Source organism: Hipposideros armiger, unplaced genomic scaffold, assembly GCF_001890085.2.
Source record: "Hipposideros armiger isolate ML-2016 unplaced genomic scaffold, ASM189008v1 scaffold_352, whole genome shotgun sequence".
Lineage (NCBI taxonomy): Eukaryota > Metazoa > Chordata > Mammalia > Chiroptera > Hipposideridae > Hipposideros > Hipposideros armiger.
In genome coordinates, this window is record NW_017731702.1 from 1,179,630 (window position 1) to 1,196,214 (window position 16,585).

The window sequence follows — 16,585 nt, forward strand, 5'->3', positions numbered from 1 at the left end:
TCTTCTCAATCCTAACATACATGAGTCACTATGGAGTTTTTTAGTAGCACTGACATCTCCACCCTGCCATAGGCCAATTTAATCCAGCCTCCTGGAATGGGGCGTGGGCATCTGTGTTTTGAAGAGCTCCATAGCTCATTCCACTGTGCAGCCAGAATTGATAACTACTGTTCTCTTGGAGCAAGTCAGAATCAAAGCTTAAAGCCCTAAATACAGAGCATCTAGCTGAGTCTCATTCCCCTAAAAAGCAATCAGACATTTGCCTAGTAACAAGGGATTCCTAAAATATTTGCCTTTTTCTAAGAGGCAGCATTAGCCGGTGGAATGGCTTCTTATTGTCCATGCCTCATAGAAATATGCTGGGGCTCCACTGGCCAGGACCTCAAGAACAGCGTTCCTGGGCCAGCTGAGTGGCATGTTGGTTAAGAGCTGGCTTGGGACTTCAGAGGGCCCCGGTTCGGATCCCACATGTGAGGGCCAGTGACACTGCCCTCCACAGCTAAGATGCTGAACAACAGCTCAACCTGGAGCTGGGCTGCCGTGGGGTGGCGGCGACGGGGTAGGCTGCAGCCCCTGTGGCAGTGGGTTGCCATGGGCTACCGTGTGTAGCCAGCAGCCAGCGTGAGCGGCCAGCAGCCGCAGTGAGCGGCCGTCCAGAAGCCGGCGACTGACCTGCCTCACCTGGGAAGAGCGCAATGATGGTGCCAACTTGGGCCAGTGAAGCGGCATCCTCCACAACTAGACTGAAGAATTAAACGACAGCAACTTGTCTGTTCCCCTTCCCCCAGTTCCCCAATAAAAATCTTTAAAAAAAAAAAAAGAGCAGTGTTCCTGCTCCCTTTGTTTTTCGAGGCCGGGCTCTGAGGATCCTCACAATGGGAAATGGCCCCTTCCCTCCGAGGCAGCATTTCTTTTGGCTTGCTCTGCCCCTGGGATTTGTGATTCTGGACAAGGCATATGCCTTCTCACCATGTCATTTTCCTCATTTGAAGGGGTGAAACACAGTGTCTATTGAGTCCTCTGGTTAAGCTGACTGGTGCCCCTGGCTCACGTCCAGTGACTATTTCTCTTTGCAGCAGACCTCAGCTGGGGGTGAGCCAGGAGGGAGGTGGTTGCCCACTTAGAGCCCCCGCCCCAGTGCTCCCTATCCTGTCAGCTGTCCAAATGCCAGCTTGTGCCGCTGATTCTCTTCAACCCAGGGACGTCCATCAGAAAGCTTTGGAACAGGTTTGAGAACAGGAATGATACTGAATTCCTTTGAAATGTCTGAGTTTTGTTTAAGTCCAGACCCCAGTATATCCAGGCTATAGGAATATAAGCCTCCCCACCCTCCCCCTGCCCCGCCCTGGCCCTCATGGGAAAGCCTCCTAACTGGTTTGAATAAACTCTCTGGAACTCATACATATAACTACAGCACATGGAATCATTTACCTTTATTTCTATAGTTATTGATAGTTTGTATTTCTTTTTAACATCTTCCTATCACATGCAGTTTTATTCACCTTCCCCATCTTCTCTCCGCCTAATAAAAATATTGAGTGCTTGCTACATGCCAAACATAATAGCACATTATCCTCACAGCCATCTTCAGAGTTAGGCGCTATTACTATACCCGTTTGACAGATACAAAATTAAGGCTTGGGTAAGTTAAGTCACGGGCTCCAGGTTCCCCAGGGCAAAAGTGGCAGAAACTGGACATCATCCAGATCTATGTGATTCTAATCATACACGGCTACAAAACAGGTCCTATTCCAGTGTTAGGAAAGTTCTCAGTCCCTCACCTACCGTCTCTGTGCTTCCTAGAGGCAGGACCTCCACCATCAGACCTTCCCTTCTGTTGATTTAGAAATTGGCCATAGTGTGTGCCCGAGTCAAAAGGATTTAGAACCAACAATGAGGGTAGGGGGAGTGGGCAGGGAGAACATTTAGAGTCTCATTTTATACCATATACCAAAATACATTCCATATGACTTAGAAATTTAAATGAGACAGTGAAAGTACTAGAAGACTATATATAGGCAAACAGAAAATCTTGAGGTACAGAAAGACTTTATAGACTGACACCAAAGGCAGAAGCCATAAATAAAAATATTAAGAATTTCAACCAAACATTTTAAATGGAAATTTAAATGTGAAAAGCAATTGATAAATTGAGAAAAAAAACCTGCAAAACACATAATTAATCAATTGAATATATAAAACACTTACAAACCAATAAGAAGAAGATGAATACTACAATGTTAAAAATAGGCAAAGACAAAAGAAGAAAAAGAAAACTAATATTCATGATTGATGATGATGAATCCTGGCAACAGGCTTTTGCATTCTCTGCAGGTGGGAGTATGAATTGACATAACCTTTCTAAAGGTCAATTTGACCAAAATGTAGTAAAACTTTTTAAAAATGCGGAGCAGTTAACCCAGCTGTTTTGAGGAATAGGTCTTAAGGAAATAATTAAGGACATGTATAGTGACCCAGTAGGAGAAAGACCCCAGAATGATGTGGACAGAAGTAAAATCATGGCAACACCCTAAAAGCCCAGTAAAGGCATGATTGAAAATATCACACAAAATTCCTGCAATGAAGTACTGTGCCATCATTAAAGCAGGGAGCTAATTTACTGAACTACCTTCATTGGGAGGATGCTTGCCTGGAAAAATAGTCACAATATATTGTTGGAAAAGAAAAAGCCAGTTGTCCCACAAAATAACTGTGTTTGTACTCAAGATACACGAGAAAGGTCTGTCTCTAGGTAATGAGTGTGTGTTCATTTGGTTTTTATTTTCTTCCTGTTGCGTGTTTGCATATTTCATTAATTCTACAATAAACATGTACTGCTTTTGTAATGAGAAAGAAAAATACAATAGAAGTTGTAAAAAGGAATCACAGAGCCCCAGTCCTAGTCCCCGGGGAGACCAGAGTAGGAGGGTTGGACTGAGTCATAGAATTGACCCACACCCTCCTGAGAGGAACTGGGACCTGCCCCTACCTGTCAGCACCCTGCTGGCCCCATGGAGCCCTGCCCTTCCCTGAGGTCAAACTAGCAGTCAGCCCCCAACTCTTCCCACCCTTCCTTAGAGAGATCTGGGTCCCCAGAACAGGTCTGTGCCCTGCAGACGGCGCCCAGAAAACTGTACGCGTGGACAGAGGCAGCCTGCTCCTGAGGGAGATCCAAGGGGGAGTTAGGAAGCGGCACTCATTTCAGGATTGACTCCTCTTTTGGCCACATGTGGTTGTTCGTTTTCCGGAGATAGATTTCTCTTCTTTGGATCTGCCTAAAAACACCCTTTTGACTCTCCTGCCCTTGGTTGAGATTCGCTAGTGACCGAGGGTGGCTGCCTCTTTCTCTAAGTGCTGACAGCCCTTTGGCTGCTGCCTCTCCGTCTCCCTCCACGTCCCGGGCCAACGCCGACCACGCCTCGAATTGCCCCTAGGAGGCAGAACTGCCAGCTGACTGACAGTCGGGGTGACTGCCGGGCGGCCGGGAGCCACCCCCGCGAGGCAGGCGGGCCTGGGCAGGATCCCGCGGATTGCTGGGAATCTATTTGCATCCTGTTACTGGTTCCCGGAGAAAGGGACTGGGGTTCATCGAGCCGGAATCGGGGAGGCGGACCCCGCCCGGGCAGCAGGCTCGCAGGGATCCGGCAGAGGCCTGGCCGCCCCCAGAGTGCCCGAAGGCGCGGGGGCGCGGGCATTCTTTCATTCTCCCTTCCTATCCCCGGGAGCCCTCACCCCTCCCAGACGTTGGTCGAGGGGAGGGTGGGGTGTCTCTGAGCGAGGTCGTCAAGGGACGCAAGTTCCTGCCCCGCCCAGGGCCCCCCTACCCGGATCGGAAAAGCAGCGCTCAGCCGAGGCCCTGGGGCTGCCCTGGCTGGGCTATCTGGTGACCCGCGTGGAGGCCGAGAGGCGACGACCCTCCCACGCCAGCTTGGGCTCCTGCCTCATTCTCCCCCTAACCCTCATCGGCCCGGCGCGGTGACACCAACGGGGCTTCCTTGAACACACACACACACACACACACACACACACACACACACACACACACACACACACACACACACCATACACTTGGCCAACCTAGGGGTCTCCATCCCACCTTCTCCAGGTGTGGCTCCTTTGCCTGAGCCCGTGAAGCCCCGGCGTTGCGGGGAGCCCGGCGGCGCTGTGGGGCTGAGGTCGCTTTGTCCCATGGCCTATGCGTTTCCACTGTCCCCCATCGGACGACTGACTAGAGGTCTCTTAGGGGCACGGTGCCGCCCCCACCCCCGCATGACTGCCGCGAGGCGGGAGGAAAGCTCCCCACCCTGGACCGCGCGCTCCCGGCACGTGGCGCCGCTGCGCGCAGAAGGCGGGGTGGGGGGTGGGGATGGAAACTGACCCAGGACTGCAGAGCGGAAAAAAGAGGTGGGGCCCCGCAATCCGGCCATCTCAGAGCTGCCAAGCTCACGAAAAGCCAGTACTAATTTGCTAAAAGAGTAAATTTTAAGAGAGGAAATTTGAGACGCTAATAGCAGCAGCATCTCAGGGAACGGCAGGGGAAAAATAAGTTGTGAATCAGGCTTTCGCGCAGGGACTCAGATTCTGCAATAAGCGCTTAATCAAAAATAAAATATATTGATGCGGTAGGCAAGTCGCGTTTCTGAGAAGGTAAAAATACAGTGGACTCCCCCACACCCCAGATGCTCCACCTGCCTGCTGTAATTACAGGGCTTCAGAGAGGAAGAAAAAAAAACACGACAGAGAGAAATCTGCTTGCATATTTTTCCTCTATTGTGCTGGGCTCATTTGAATTATAATGTGTTGCAGGCCAGAGTAGGAAATTTTGTGCCTTGAATAATGAATCCCCCCTGGAGCCCCCGTACCTGTACTTCTCTTTAGTGTCCACTGAGAATTACGTGTTCGACATTCAAGTGACAACACTGGAAAGGATTTCAAAGCCCCGGAGCCCAGAACGATGTACACCCCAACGGCTCTTCTGCCTGCCCTCTCTTTGGCTTCCAAATACAGCAAGCTCTTTCTTTACTTAAAATATGTTCATCTTTCACATGGGTCCTGGCTATACCACAAAAATATTACAGAGAACTAAGCTCTTCTGAATCTGAGCTAGCCCTGCGGGGCACAGAGCTTCAAAACTGCTAAGGCTCCAGGAAAATACCCAGATTTTTAAAAATGGAAAAACCGGAGAACAGAGAGGTGCAAGGTTTTGTCCCAAGCCAAAACAGACTTTTCTGGTGTTAATATCATTTGACTGGCTCAGGCTGGCTCTCCATAAGAAAAGATAATAAACAGCCAGTGATTTAATAAAACGGACACCATTTAAGTCACATGCAGCATCCAAACCTTTGGGATACTCCATGGTTCTGAACAGCTATTTGACAGAGGTGTTAAGTTATAAGGGACAGATGCAGAAAAAAAAGTCTGAAAACCTAAGATGAGAGAATGGAAGCTTTACAAAATGATAGAAGCAACTGGCCTTTCATGCCTAAACTTTCAAACAAATTTTGTTTTGTTTTGTTTTTTGGCTTTAGTTAAGCATTTTTTCTGATGTGGAATAGGTTATGAAGTCTTTTCAAAAACAAGTCACTTTTGGTGAAATATATCCATATGATACTATGGAACTATTAAATAAAAGTTCTTTGCTAATATGAAAGGGTTTCCAAGATACATTGCTGAGTAAAAAGCAAATATACTATTATCTGTATGGAATGAAAAGATCAAAGAAACGTGAATATGCATATTGTTTGTATAGTCATAAAATATCTTTGGATAGATATTGCTTTTGGGGATGGATGGAAAGGGGCAGGATTGGGGGTGGGGGGAGATTGTCCCCTCCTTATCTAAACCCTTTGTCAAATTGTTTTTAAATAATGTAAACAAATTACTTGCTTAAAAAATAAAGAAATGTAATAAATATGAAAGTCACTCAAGCTGTAATGTATCCCAGTCAATCCTCTCCAACAGAGGCACAAACAAGGCAGAGAAATTACCTGAAAATGGGATGGAGGAAGGAAGACAAAAAAGAAGCAAAGACTAGGTTTAATCAGCAAGTTAACAAAGGACAGCCTACTATGCACACGCCTTTACTTTCTGTGCTCAGACATTTCTTTTGTGTCCTGAGAACTGTTTCAGAACTTTGTAAGTCCCTCCTTATTAGCATTCTAAGAGCTTTGAGATGAAAAGTGGAGAACCCCAAAGCCTGGGGAAGACAAGAACTCTGCCAGACCTTTGGGTCTGGCTGAACCATGTTGAAATAGCTCTTTAGAGTCTGCTGTACCACTTCCAGCAGCCACAGAGAGCAAGGAAACTCTGAGGGTCATCCACATAGTCTGAGATGTTCCCCCAAAGAGCTCTCAATCCTGCTTCTCAGACGCTTGGCCCTGCAGTCCAGCTGATTGCCGAGGTAGTCAGTGAGACTGAGAGCCCAGCTGAGACCCAATGGGGGACAATGCTCCCCAAAGAAACTTCCTCTGTGATAGGCTACTCCTGCTCAAACAAAACAAGCAAACCCAAACAAACAAAAATTCTTCTTTTCACCTGCTCTCTGATTCCCTTTAACAGAACCCAAACCTTTCTTTCTCCACTTAGAGCAGAGTTTCTCAACCTTGGCACTACTAACATTTTTACCAGGTAAGTCATTATATTGGGGAGGTTGTACTGTGCATTGCAGGATGTTTAGCAGCAATTTTGTCCTCTGTCTACTAAGTGTCAGCAGCACCCCTCACCGAGTTGGGGTGTATATATATTTGTTAAGAGTCACAGATACGCGGTCTGACAATTAAGTTCACGGACTCATCTTAGAAAAAGTGCTACATACTTCATTGCTGAATAGCACTAGGTTACCTTCAAAATATTCCTCTTGGGAAGCTATGCACCAATGCCAGTGCCTAGTCCACCTTTCAAAGCAATTTTGGAACTCTTTTTCTGGAATGGCCGTAAGAGCTATCATCATATTATCTTTGATGTCCTGAATGTCATCAAAATGTCTTCCTTTCAATATTTCCTTTATTTTCAGATAAAGAAAGAAGTCACTGGGGGCCAGATCAGGTGAGTAGGGAGGATGTTCCAATACAGTTCTTTGTTTACTGGCTAAAAACTCCCTCACAGACAGCACCATGTGAGCTGGTGCATTGTCATGATTCAAGAGCCATGAATTGTTGGTGAAAAGTTCAGGTTGTCTAACCTTTGCACACAGCCTTTTCAGCACTTCCAAATAGTAAACTTGATTAACTGTTTGTCCAGTTGGTACAAATTCATAATGAATAATCCCTCTGATATCAAAAAAAGTTAGCAACGTCATTGCAACAAGTTCGCAAACTTAATTGTCAGGCCTCGTATGCTGGAAAGCAGATGTATTATGATGTTGTGCTGGACACTTCCCATTTACCTCTCCAAACCCACTCTCCACCCTTCTCCACCTTGCTCTGTGTCTCGGGAAGGTGACTCTTATAAGCTGCATTGACAGGCTTCATCAACATTTTCTCTCTCTCTCTCTCTCTCTCTCTCTCTCCCTCTCTCTCTCTCCCTCCACCCCCCCAACACTCCCCCAGTGGCTTCTGGTTGGGATTGGCCAATGGGAGAATCTGGCCAGTGGGGATGAGGGAGAAAGGTGAGATTGATTATGCTGGGTCCCGCTTGGCCAGATCATGATTGGTTGATGACTTCCCTCTTCCACAGACCAAAGCTTCCATTGGGAGGCTGTCTCTTAGAACTATAGCTCTCTCTGTGTTCAGTAACTGCTCCCTCCCCTTGGCCTTCAGGCCTAGAAGTAGTAATAGTTTACTGCTGTTGCTAGCTCCAGGATACTGCACCATCCATCACTGGTTTCCCTAAATAAACCCTGCCCACAATTTTATAAGTCATCCCTTTAATTAAGATCTCCTCAAATTACTCAGTTTGAGTGTGCCATCCATGTTCTGCTGGACCCTGACTGATACAGATGATATGCGAAATGAAATCATTTGAGAGAAAGGTTGTGGTATGGAACAGGATTTAAGAATTCCAGGATTCTGGGCCGGCGGAGTGGCACGATGGTTAAGAACTGGCTTGGGATGCCAGAGGGCCCCGGTTCGGATCCCACATATGAGGGCCAGTGACGCTACCCTCTACAGTTAAGACGCTGAACAACAGCTCAACCTGGAGCTGGGCTGCCGTGAGTCACCAGCGACAATGTAGGCTGCAGCCCCTATGACAGTGGGTTGCCATGGGCTACCGTGTGTAGCCAGCAGCCAGCGTGAGCGGCCAGCAGCCGCAGTGAGCAGCCGTCCAGAAGCTGGCGACTGATCTGCCTCGCCCTGGAAGAGCGCAATGATGGTGCCAACTTGGGCCAGTGAAGCAACGTCCTCCACAACTAGACTGAAGAACAAAAGGACAGCAACTTGTCTGTTCCCCTTCCCCCAATTCCCCAGCACTGTTCCCATTCCCCCAATTTCCCAATTAAAAAAAAAATTTTAAAAAAAAAAAAAAGAATTCCAGGATTCTTTGACCAAACACCCAATAGGCTGACGTACCTTGAACCAAAGAGATCGTGGTACGCTTTCTCTCCCTATTTCTCCCCAATAACCAAACCCAGGCCTGAGATCTCCCACTTGGAACATGAGAAAGCATTTGCCCCAATACCAAGAGTAGAGGTTGTTCAAGTCATGTTTGGCCTTTTCAAAACAGACATGGTTGAGGACTAAAAAAAGTAGCATCCATAAGAGAAGAGATAGTGGGATCTTTCCCCAAGTGAGCAAGTTGTCCCCTTTATTACTTAAGCCACATGATGGAAAAGGAAAATATTGACATGTTAACCCCTTTGTAAGTGCATTATCTGGAAAATCGGGGCAAACGAATGTCCTCCGATTTAACACCAAACTTTCTTCTTAGACATAGAATATCTCCATCTTAATTCTAACGTATCCAGGAGGAGAAGAAAAACATGCCGGCCATGGCGGGTAAGGGGGGCTTCTTCACTGGCCCCTGGGCTGTCTGGGTTTGGACAGGCAGAGGCTGTCCCAGGCCTCAGCTGCCAGGAGGTGAGAAGAAACAGAGGGCCTGTACGGCGCCAACCCACGATCACCAGATGACAAGGAGGGCAGGTGCGGCAAGGATGAGCCCAGAGAGCCAGCTCTGCATCTGGCAGCGGTGCCTCTGGGCCAGGCCAGGACAACAACCTCGATTGTCCCTCCCAACAGTAGCCCTGCTGATCCCAGAGAAAAGAAAGCCACGGGGCCATTTGGACCAGGCCTCTGCAGGAAGAATGCTGCCCTTTCTCTGCAGCTCTGGGTCCCAGAGTCATGGAATCAACAGCTCAGAAGCTGGCAACCCCCTCGGAGTCCTGGGCAACCTCCCCCTATGGTCACATGGCCCAAGACACTCTGTTCTTTGTGACGGCAACTTGGCTGGGTGGGCCAAGGACCTCTGTAGACAAAGATGCTTCAGGTGCCCCCTGAGCCCCCTGGAAATTGATGACATTCTCTCCTCTCCTCTGTGTCCCCAGCATGGGCAGCTCACCTGGGCCCTGCCTGCCCTTCCCCATCCCCCCCCGCCCCTGCCCCCCCCACACACACACATACACACAACCTAATGCTTGCCTGTTATTCACAGTAGAAACAGTTCCTAAGCCACTGCCAGAGAGAGCATCAGCTTCAGAGAGCACAAGGGCAGCACACACACCTTCAGGGCTTTTGCCTCTCATGCAGCTAACGTCAGAGATGTTTTATGAAAACAAGATTTGAGGTCACATTGCTTCTTGGATAAAAGGAACTTTGCTTCAAAGAAATTTACTTGCTAAACAACACTAGGAATATTGCCAGAGTATCACTAGGCACAGCCAGCCACTTTAGAGTTGCCCAGTGTTTCCAGAACTGCCAAGTAAATCCCTCACATTAGATCAGGGCCCCAGAGACCTGATGGCTGCACCTCAGTTTCCCCTTCTGTAAGGACACAGAGGCTGGACTAAATGAACCCCAAGCTATTTCCAGCTCTCCACTCCATTCATATTTAGGAACATCCTGTCTCTTGGCACCCACCTAAGGAGATGTGAGCCAAGCAGGAAAAGAAGGCAGCATAACTCTGCAGCCAGACTGCCCAGGTTCAAATCCCAGCTTTACTGCTACCATCTGAGTAACACTGGGCAAGTTATTTCATCTCTCTGTACCTCAGTTTCCTCATCTGAAAAGTGGGGATAACGTTAGTCCCTGCTTAATGGGGTTGTCTCAAGGATTATAAAAAAGAACACATGTAAAGTGTTTAGAGCACACCTACCGTGTTTCCCGGAAAATAAGACAGGGTCTTATGTTAATTTTTGCTCCAACAATCTACTTTTATTTATTTATTCATGTACAAAAATCTACATTTATTCAAATAGTCATGTCTGGCTGACAATCTTAAACTGGGGCTTATGTTTGGGATAGGGCTTATATTATGAGCACCCTGAAATATCATGCTAGGGCTTATTTTCCAGTTAGGTCTTATTTTCAAGGAAACACGGTAGCACAGAGTAGGCACACTATAAGCATTTGCTATTTCCATTCCTCTCTTTACTTTTATAGAATGCCATCTGAGTCTTTTTCTGTCACTAGTTCAGCCTTGCTAAAAGCAATTTGGCAAACAGGCTCTCACAGGGCAGAGAATGGTATTTTTCTGGGGGAATTGAAAATAATGCCAACCTTATTCCCTTCTCAGCTTGCATTCTCCTGTGCTGGGAAGGAGGCTTGGCGAGGGGTCTGTAGTTCCTTACAAAATTTGGCAGGATGCCATCTCTCCCAGATTGGAAAGAAAAGCGAAGCACAGTCCAGAGCTTCCATGCAAGTCATGGCCAAAGCTTCTGTCTGCCCCGGAGCCTGTAGCAGGCTCCTTCACACATACCAGCTCCTACTAAGACCCCTGCCCCGCTCCCCACCAAGTCCCTGGTCTGTGCTCAGGGCACTCACTGCCAACAGCTGATCAGCTGGGCCATGCAGTGAGTCATCTTGTATTATATCATTTCCACAGGCCCAGAAGCCACAGCCACAGGAGCCAAAGCTCTGGGCAGTAACTGCAGCTGGGTGGAAGCAGAGGGATCAGGGGCTCCACGGACCAGGAAAACAACCAAGGAAGAAAGGGCAAGCCTGAAGTCCCCCACGGTTAACTCCTGGGCAGCACAGTGTAGGCATTAACCATGGCCTTGGAATTCCAGCCCATGCAAGGCCTAAGAGGCAGGCACTCTCAGCCAGTCAATGCCTACATAGCCCGTTAACAAACATATGTTGGATGAGACACTGTCGACTTTACCTGTAGAGATCCCTTCACCCTTTTCTCGCCTGCTCTGCCCTTTGTAGCAAGTATTTCAGCTTCCTTCACCCTCTGGCTTCTGGTTAAATTTGGCCAAGAGGAGGCAGTACCGTGAGAAAGGAGGGCAAAGCTCAAGAGAACTCAGGGCATTTAGTTTCCGCGCCTTACTCCCACCCCCATGCTGGGTCCCTTCACTTAGAACTTCGGTCAGGACGCTCTCTCTTCAGCCTCGATTTCCTCCCTTCAGGCTTAGCAGTGAGCCAGGCCTCTCCCTATTACTGTTTCTGTTGTTTCCCAAAGCCCTGCCCACGCCTCTGCCAATAGCCCTTGTCTCCCCTCAACTGCCCCACTTGAGCATGACCCCTGTGTCCTGCAGGACCTTGATACAGGCCAAGTGCTGGCCTAAGGACTCCTCACCCTATCAGCTTTGCCTTCTCTTTTTCTCTTTTCATACCACCAAAGAATACATATAACATATATGTAAGATATAAACCCATGACCCAATCTAAAAGTAGAAGAGTGTCAATGCTTTCAAAATATTCTATATGTTTCACAGTCACATCTCCATCACCAGACACACACACACACACACACACACACACACACACACACACACACCAACGCGAAGGCACACAATTCACCATAGCAAAAGTCTGGGGGGGAAACCTGTTACCTTCCTTTTTCACTTTATCAGCTCAAGTTTCACAATCCAGTGGGCACATGTGACCCAAGAGACCAGGTACGTGGAAATGCCCTGGAACATGACAGCCACACAAAGTTAGACCTTCAGTGGCTAGAACCCTGGGAGGCAGGGAAAACTGGGGTAATTCCAATAGTCCCTCACGCTTCCTAATGGGGAACTAAGACAGAATGCTACACACCCAGGACTTTGGGGCAGCTTTCCTTCCTTCCTGCTGCGATAATCAGTACTGTACACAGCCCAGCAATTTGGCGCCTCAGCAGCCAGACTCCTGGTAGGTGCCTGGGCTTGACCATTATGGGGATATTATGATCATGATTACAGAATGGCTGAGCCGTCCAGCAAAGTGACCGGTAATTTGCAATCTAATGGCCATTCAGTGGTGGGTAATATTATGGACCTTACCCTGCAATTGTAAAACAACCAGCCCTCTCTAATGTAGCAGTTTTCCCATCAAAAGCCCAGCCTTTGCTTTTGATTTCTGCTAATCAGTAGCTGTGCCAGCTTTGGCTCTAGATTTGGAGAAGCTAAACAAGGGAGCGTGAAATGATACACTCCTCTTTAGAGCCCCTGAATGAGAAGTTTAGGCAGCTCTGTCAAGTGGAGGGAAAAAACAAGTGCAGAAAGCATCTGGAAGGCAATTTCATTTCTTAAAAGAGCAACAGAAGCTGGCCTCAAAGCTTCTGCAAAATGTAACAAGTATTGCCTGGGAATCTGGGAGACCCGCATGGCTAGGCATGACATACACAGCCAGGTGTGTGCATTGTCCATGCCCATTTGTGCACACATACATACACAAGCACATACACACACAAAAATACAATTTTCTCCAACCACAGTGTTGCCAACCAACAGGCTCCTAGAATGGATATTGAAGGTCTCTCCTGTATGCTGCCCACAGTTCTGTGTGTGGGTATAACACAATTCCATCTGCCCTGACATCAGCAGGCACTATCAGAAGAGAAGACAGTCTGATGAGAGACTCAGGTCCCACTCGGGTCACCATCCACTGGGACTTCTCAGTTTTATGTCATTCCTCACACTGTATAGCACAGCCAGCAAGAACTGCTGGGTGCTCATGAGTTCAAATTCATCACTAATGGCCAGTTTGACCTGGAGTGGTCAGCTTAGCCAAGCTGGTATGTGTAGGGCAGCAAAAAGGATCTGCCATCAACCATTTGCACAGCAAGCGAATGGCTTAGTTTTTGTGAACCTCAGTTTCCTCAGTTATAAAACAGGGATATGACCTCCCCAGCCTAGTAGCTTACAGAGGATGTTCTAGGAACCAAATGACCTCTTGTCTGTGTAGGTGTTTTAAAAACTAAAACAGGAAGGAGCTACAGAAGCTAGGGAGCATTCAGCCTGCTGAGGGAATTCATTTCACATTCTACCGTAACCTTTCCCTCCTAGCCTGGCTTTTATGCGGAATCCCCTGGTTAGTGGTTTGGCCTAATCATCATCTGAGTGTCGTGGTGGCAGGTGGCTGCAGACTGTCCCTCCAGCTGTGCTTTGCCCCTATTCTATAGCATCCACAGGAGAACTACAGGATATAATGAAGGAGGGAAGGAGAGAGAGGTAACAGGACTCAGGTTTTTCAGCCCATGGTCATGACATTACAGATGGAGAGCAGTGGCTTCCTAGCACACAGGGTGGGATCTGATCTTTCCAATTCCTGACTTCTTCCCTTGGCAAAAAGGACAACTTGCCCTCTCCCCCACCATTGTAAGCCTTGGTAGAATGCCCGACAGAGCAAAACTTCATGAGCACAGAATCTACACCTTTCCTTCTAAACCCTGCACCAGAGTCACCCCCAGAGCGAGGAGTTAGTGGAAGCAGGCAGTGACCAGTGGTAACAGCTTTTACTAAGACATGATGGTGGGACTTGAAATTGCCATGTCTCCCAGTTCTGGTTACAAACAATCATGTGGTCAGAAAACAAAGGAAAGAAGAAGGAGACCATGACCTCTGAGCCTTCACTCAGCCCTGACATTCAGCCTGAGACTGGTTCTGCCCCTCCTCCAACCTGCCTCCCTGCTGCATGTCTCACCCCGGGGCATGTCTACTTCAAGAAAATGGGAACATGGGAAGCAGAGTCTAGCAGGTAGATGGATCAGGCCAGGAGAGACGATGGGCAAGGGGATTCCTGTCTTCCTTGACCTCAAGCGAGTCTAGATTTGGGGTGCCCACCTACAATAAATTCAGATGGGGCTTGTGATGGAGCTAGAGGGTAAAAAGGGAGGTAACTGGTAAATAACTAAAGAGAAGGAGATTGAGCAAGCAAGAAAGTAGACACACTACCAAGCAAGAAAATAGTTAACACTAGAAATGAGGGTGATCGTTGGGTTGCCTCCTCCAATCCATTCCACCTTAGATTATTAATCTAAACCAATCACGTACTCCCAGTGGATATGCCACTGAACCAAAGCCTATGAAACATAGGGGCATGTTTCCTCCCTCTTAAAAGAAAGCCTCAGAAAGGGACAATCCCTCTTCCTCCTTTAGATATCACCACATCCACATGTGATGCCTGGAACAGCTGCAGCCATCTTGCTACCAGTCAGATGATGAAGTTAATATCAAAGATGGAAGAGGGGAGAAGGACAAAGAATGTGGGTCCTTGATCATATCATTAAGAAACACCCAGGCCTGGCATCAATCCAACTTGGGTCTATAAGTTATGTAAGAAAATACAGGTCCTTTGTTTAAGCCAATCGCAGTGGGGTATCTGTTTATTGACGTCTATAGCACCTTAATTGATATAAGAACCCAAGCTAAGGGAAACTGGGACATTAAGGCTGGAGGAGACCCACAGACGCACTCCACGTTGGTCTGATAAGGGCTCTTTCTACCCACCCCTGTCAACCTAGGATCAGCCCCAGCACAGCCTGGAGCCAGCTGAGTCTACAGGTGTGGAATTCCCAGCTTCAGCTGCCATTCAAAGCGCTGCGAGGGCAGAGAGCCAGCCCATTGTAAGCACCCATTCCAGGGCTTCTGGAATACAAATGTCCAGGCCAGTTGGGCACTTCCCCATCCCTCCAGGGGCCTCCTCTCAGCCTCCTCATCAGACAGGCTCCACAGCTACCAAGCAGAGAGACTGACTCCAAATGGGGAATAGTGCTCCACAGAGCCCCTCTCAGAATGGTATATCCCCTAAAGAGCTGGGGCTCTGGGGTACTTGTCCCCTGTGAAACGTCTCATTCCAGGACAGTGAAAATATACATCTAAAGACAGCTCTCTCAGACCCTCTGCTTGGCATCCCGGGAATAGGTTGGCATATGGCAAGGATGTTGAGTTGAGCATGTTTCAGATGGAAATCAGTATTTCTGACTTAGTTTACATGCGCAAGTTCTTATGCAATTCATGACTAGTTCACTTCCAATGGGAAGGGCAAGCCAAGAGACATTCGTGTTGACTTAATTACCCTTCAGAGAGGCATAAGACACCGAGAGTATAAAAGCTCAAAGAGGACATCTCCTAGTTTTACAGGTGAGGAAACTGAGGTCTAAAAAGATGAGAGAGACGCTCATGGTGCCACATAATCAGCAGTCAAGGTAGAGTTCAGGACTTCTTACTTGTGGTCCACGTCGTTTCTTTGTTTGGCTATAACACAAAGTCAAGGTGGGGGTGACCAGGAGAGGGTGGTTAATGATTTCAAATTAATACTCATAGTGCTACTTTCACAGGGCCCTCTGGAGATAAAGCTCTATTTTCACCTAACAATTGTTTTTTCATCATAAATCATCAGCAAGAGTATTGTTGCATCATGCTGCTGAGTGGCCAACAGGAACTGACACCAGTGCCAGTCACACATTTCCTAATTTAAGAAAGAAGAAAGGGGTTATTTGCCATGGGCATAAAAGCCACACTGCGTGCAAGCCGTATCAGCAGGTGGTGGGCACAGAGCTGGTGAAGGGCACCCTTGTCTGCAGCAGCCACACCTACCTTCCCCCGAAACAGACTCTGCTATAGCCAGAATCCCAGGGTTGTCCCCATTCTGTCATCTGGCTGCCCCAGAAGGGACCCTTGGGCCATGGCCCTGCTAGCATCCATGCTGGGCTGGGCCAGCCCCTCAGAGGCCTGGGAAGCTACCTTGCCCCCAAAGGGAAGGCACGAAACCTTTTGGTTCCCAAAGCCGGCTGCACATTAGAATCACTTGAGGAGCTTTGCTCTGGCCCCTGCCCTAAACCAGTTCAATCCAAATCCCTGGTGGGGACCGGCATCAGGGTTTTGCAAAGCACGCCACGGTGATTCTACAATAACATGTGGCTGATGGATTATGGTACCAGATACGGACAAGCGTGGAGACAAGCGTCTCAGTCAGAGGCTCCCCAGGCTGAGGGGAAGGAGCTTCTCTTTCCTGGGGTTCCTTCCACTGTGGCAAAGTGTTTTCTGGTCAAAAGAACTGTGATGTGGGCCACATATGCCACTGAATAGGCCTGCTGTGAATGACAGGTAAGAGTTTGGCTCAGGTATGAGCACACTGCCTTCCTCCAGTGGAGGAGGGGTAGTACAGAGTCGGTTGACAGTCCCCAGTGTGATCTCCTACCTCCTGATCCATGAGATCGGGTGAAATTTGGGCATTTGAGATTCTACTTTCCAGCATGGTGTCCCAGGACACCATGGGAGAAGGGA

At 48.1% G+C, this 16,585-nt stretch overlaps 1 long non-coding RNA gene across 1 annotated transcript in view; it reads right to left on the reverse strand.

Moving 5' to 3' along the window:
- Window positions 1-4,316, reverse strand: part of LOC109392861 (uncharacterized) — a 31,924-nt gene extending 27,608 nt beyond the window's left edge. Inside the window, exon 1 of the long non-coding RNA XR_002126129.1 lies at window positions 4,097-4,316. This is a non-coding gene — a long non-coding RNA (uncharacterized LOC109392861). The remainder of the gene's footprint in view (window positions 1-4,096) is intronic.
- Window positions 4,317-16,585: the final 12,269 nt, after the last annotated feature.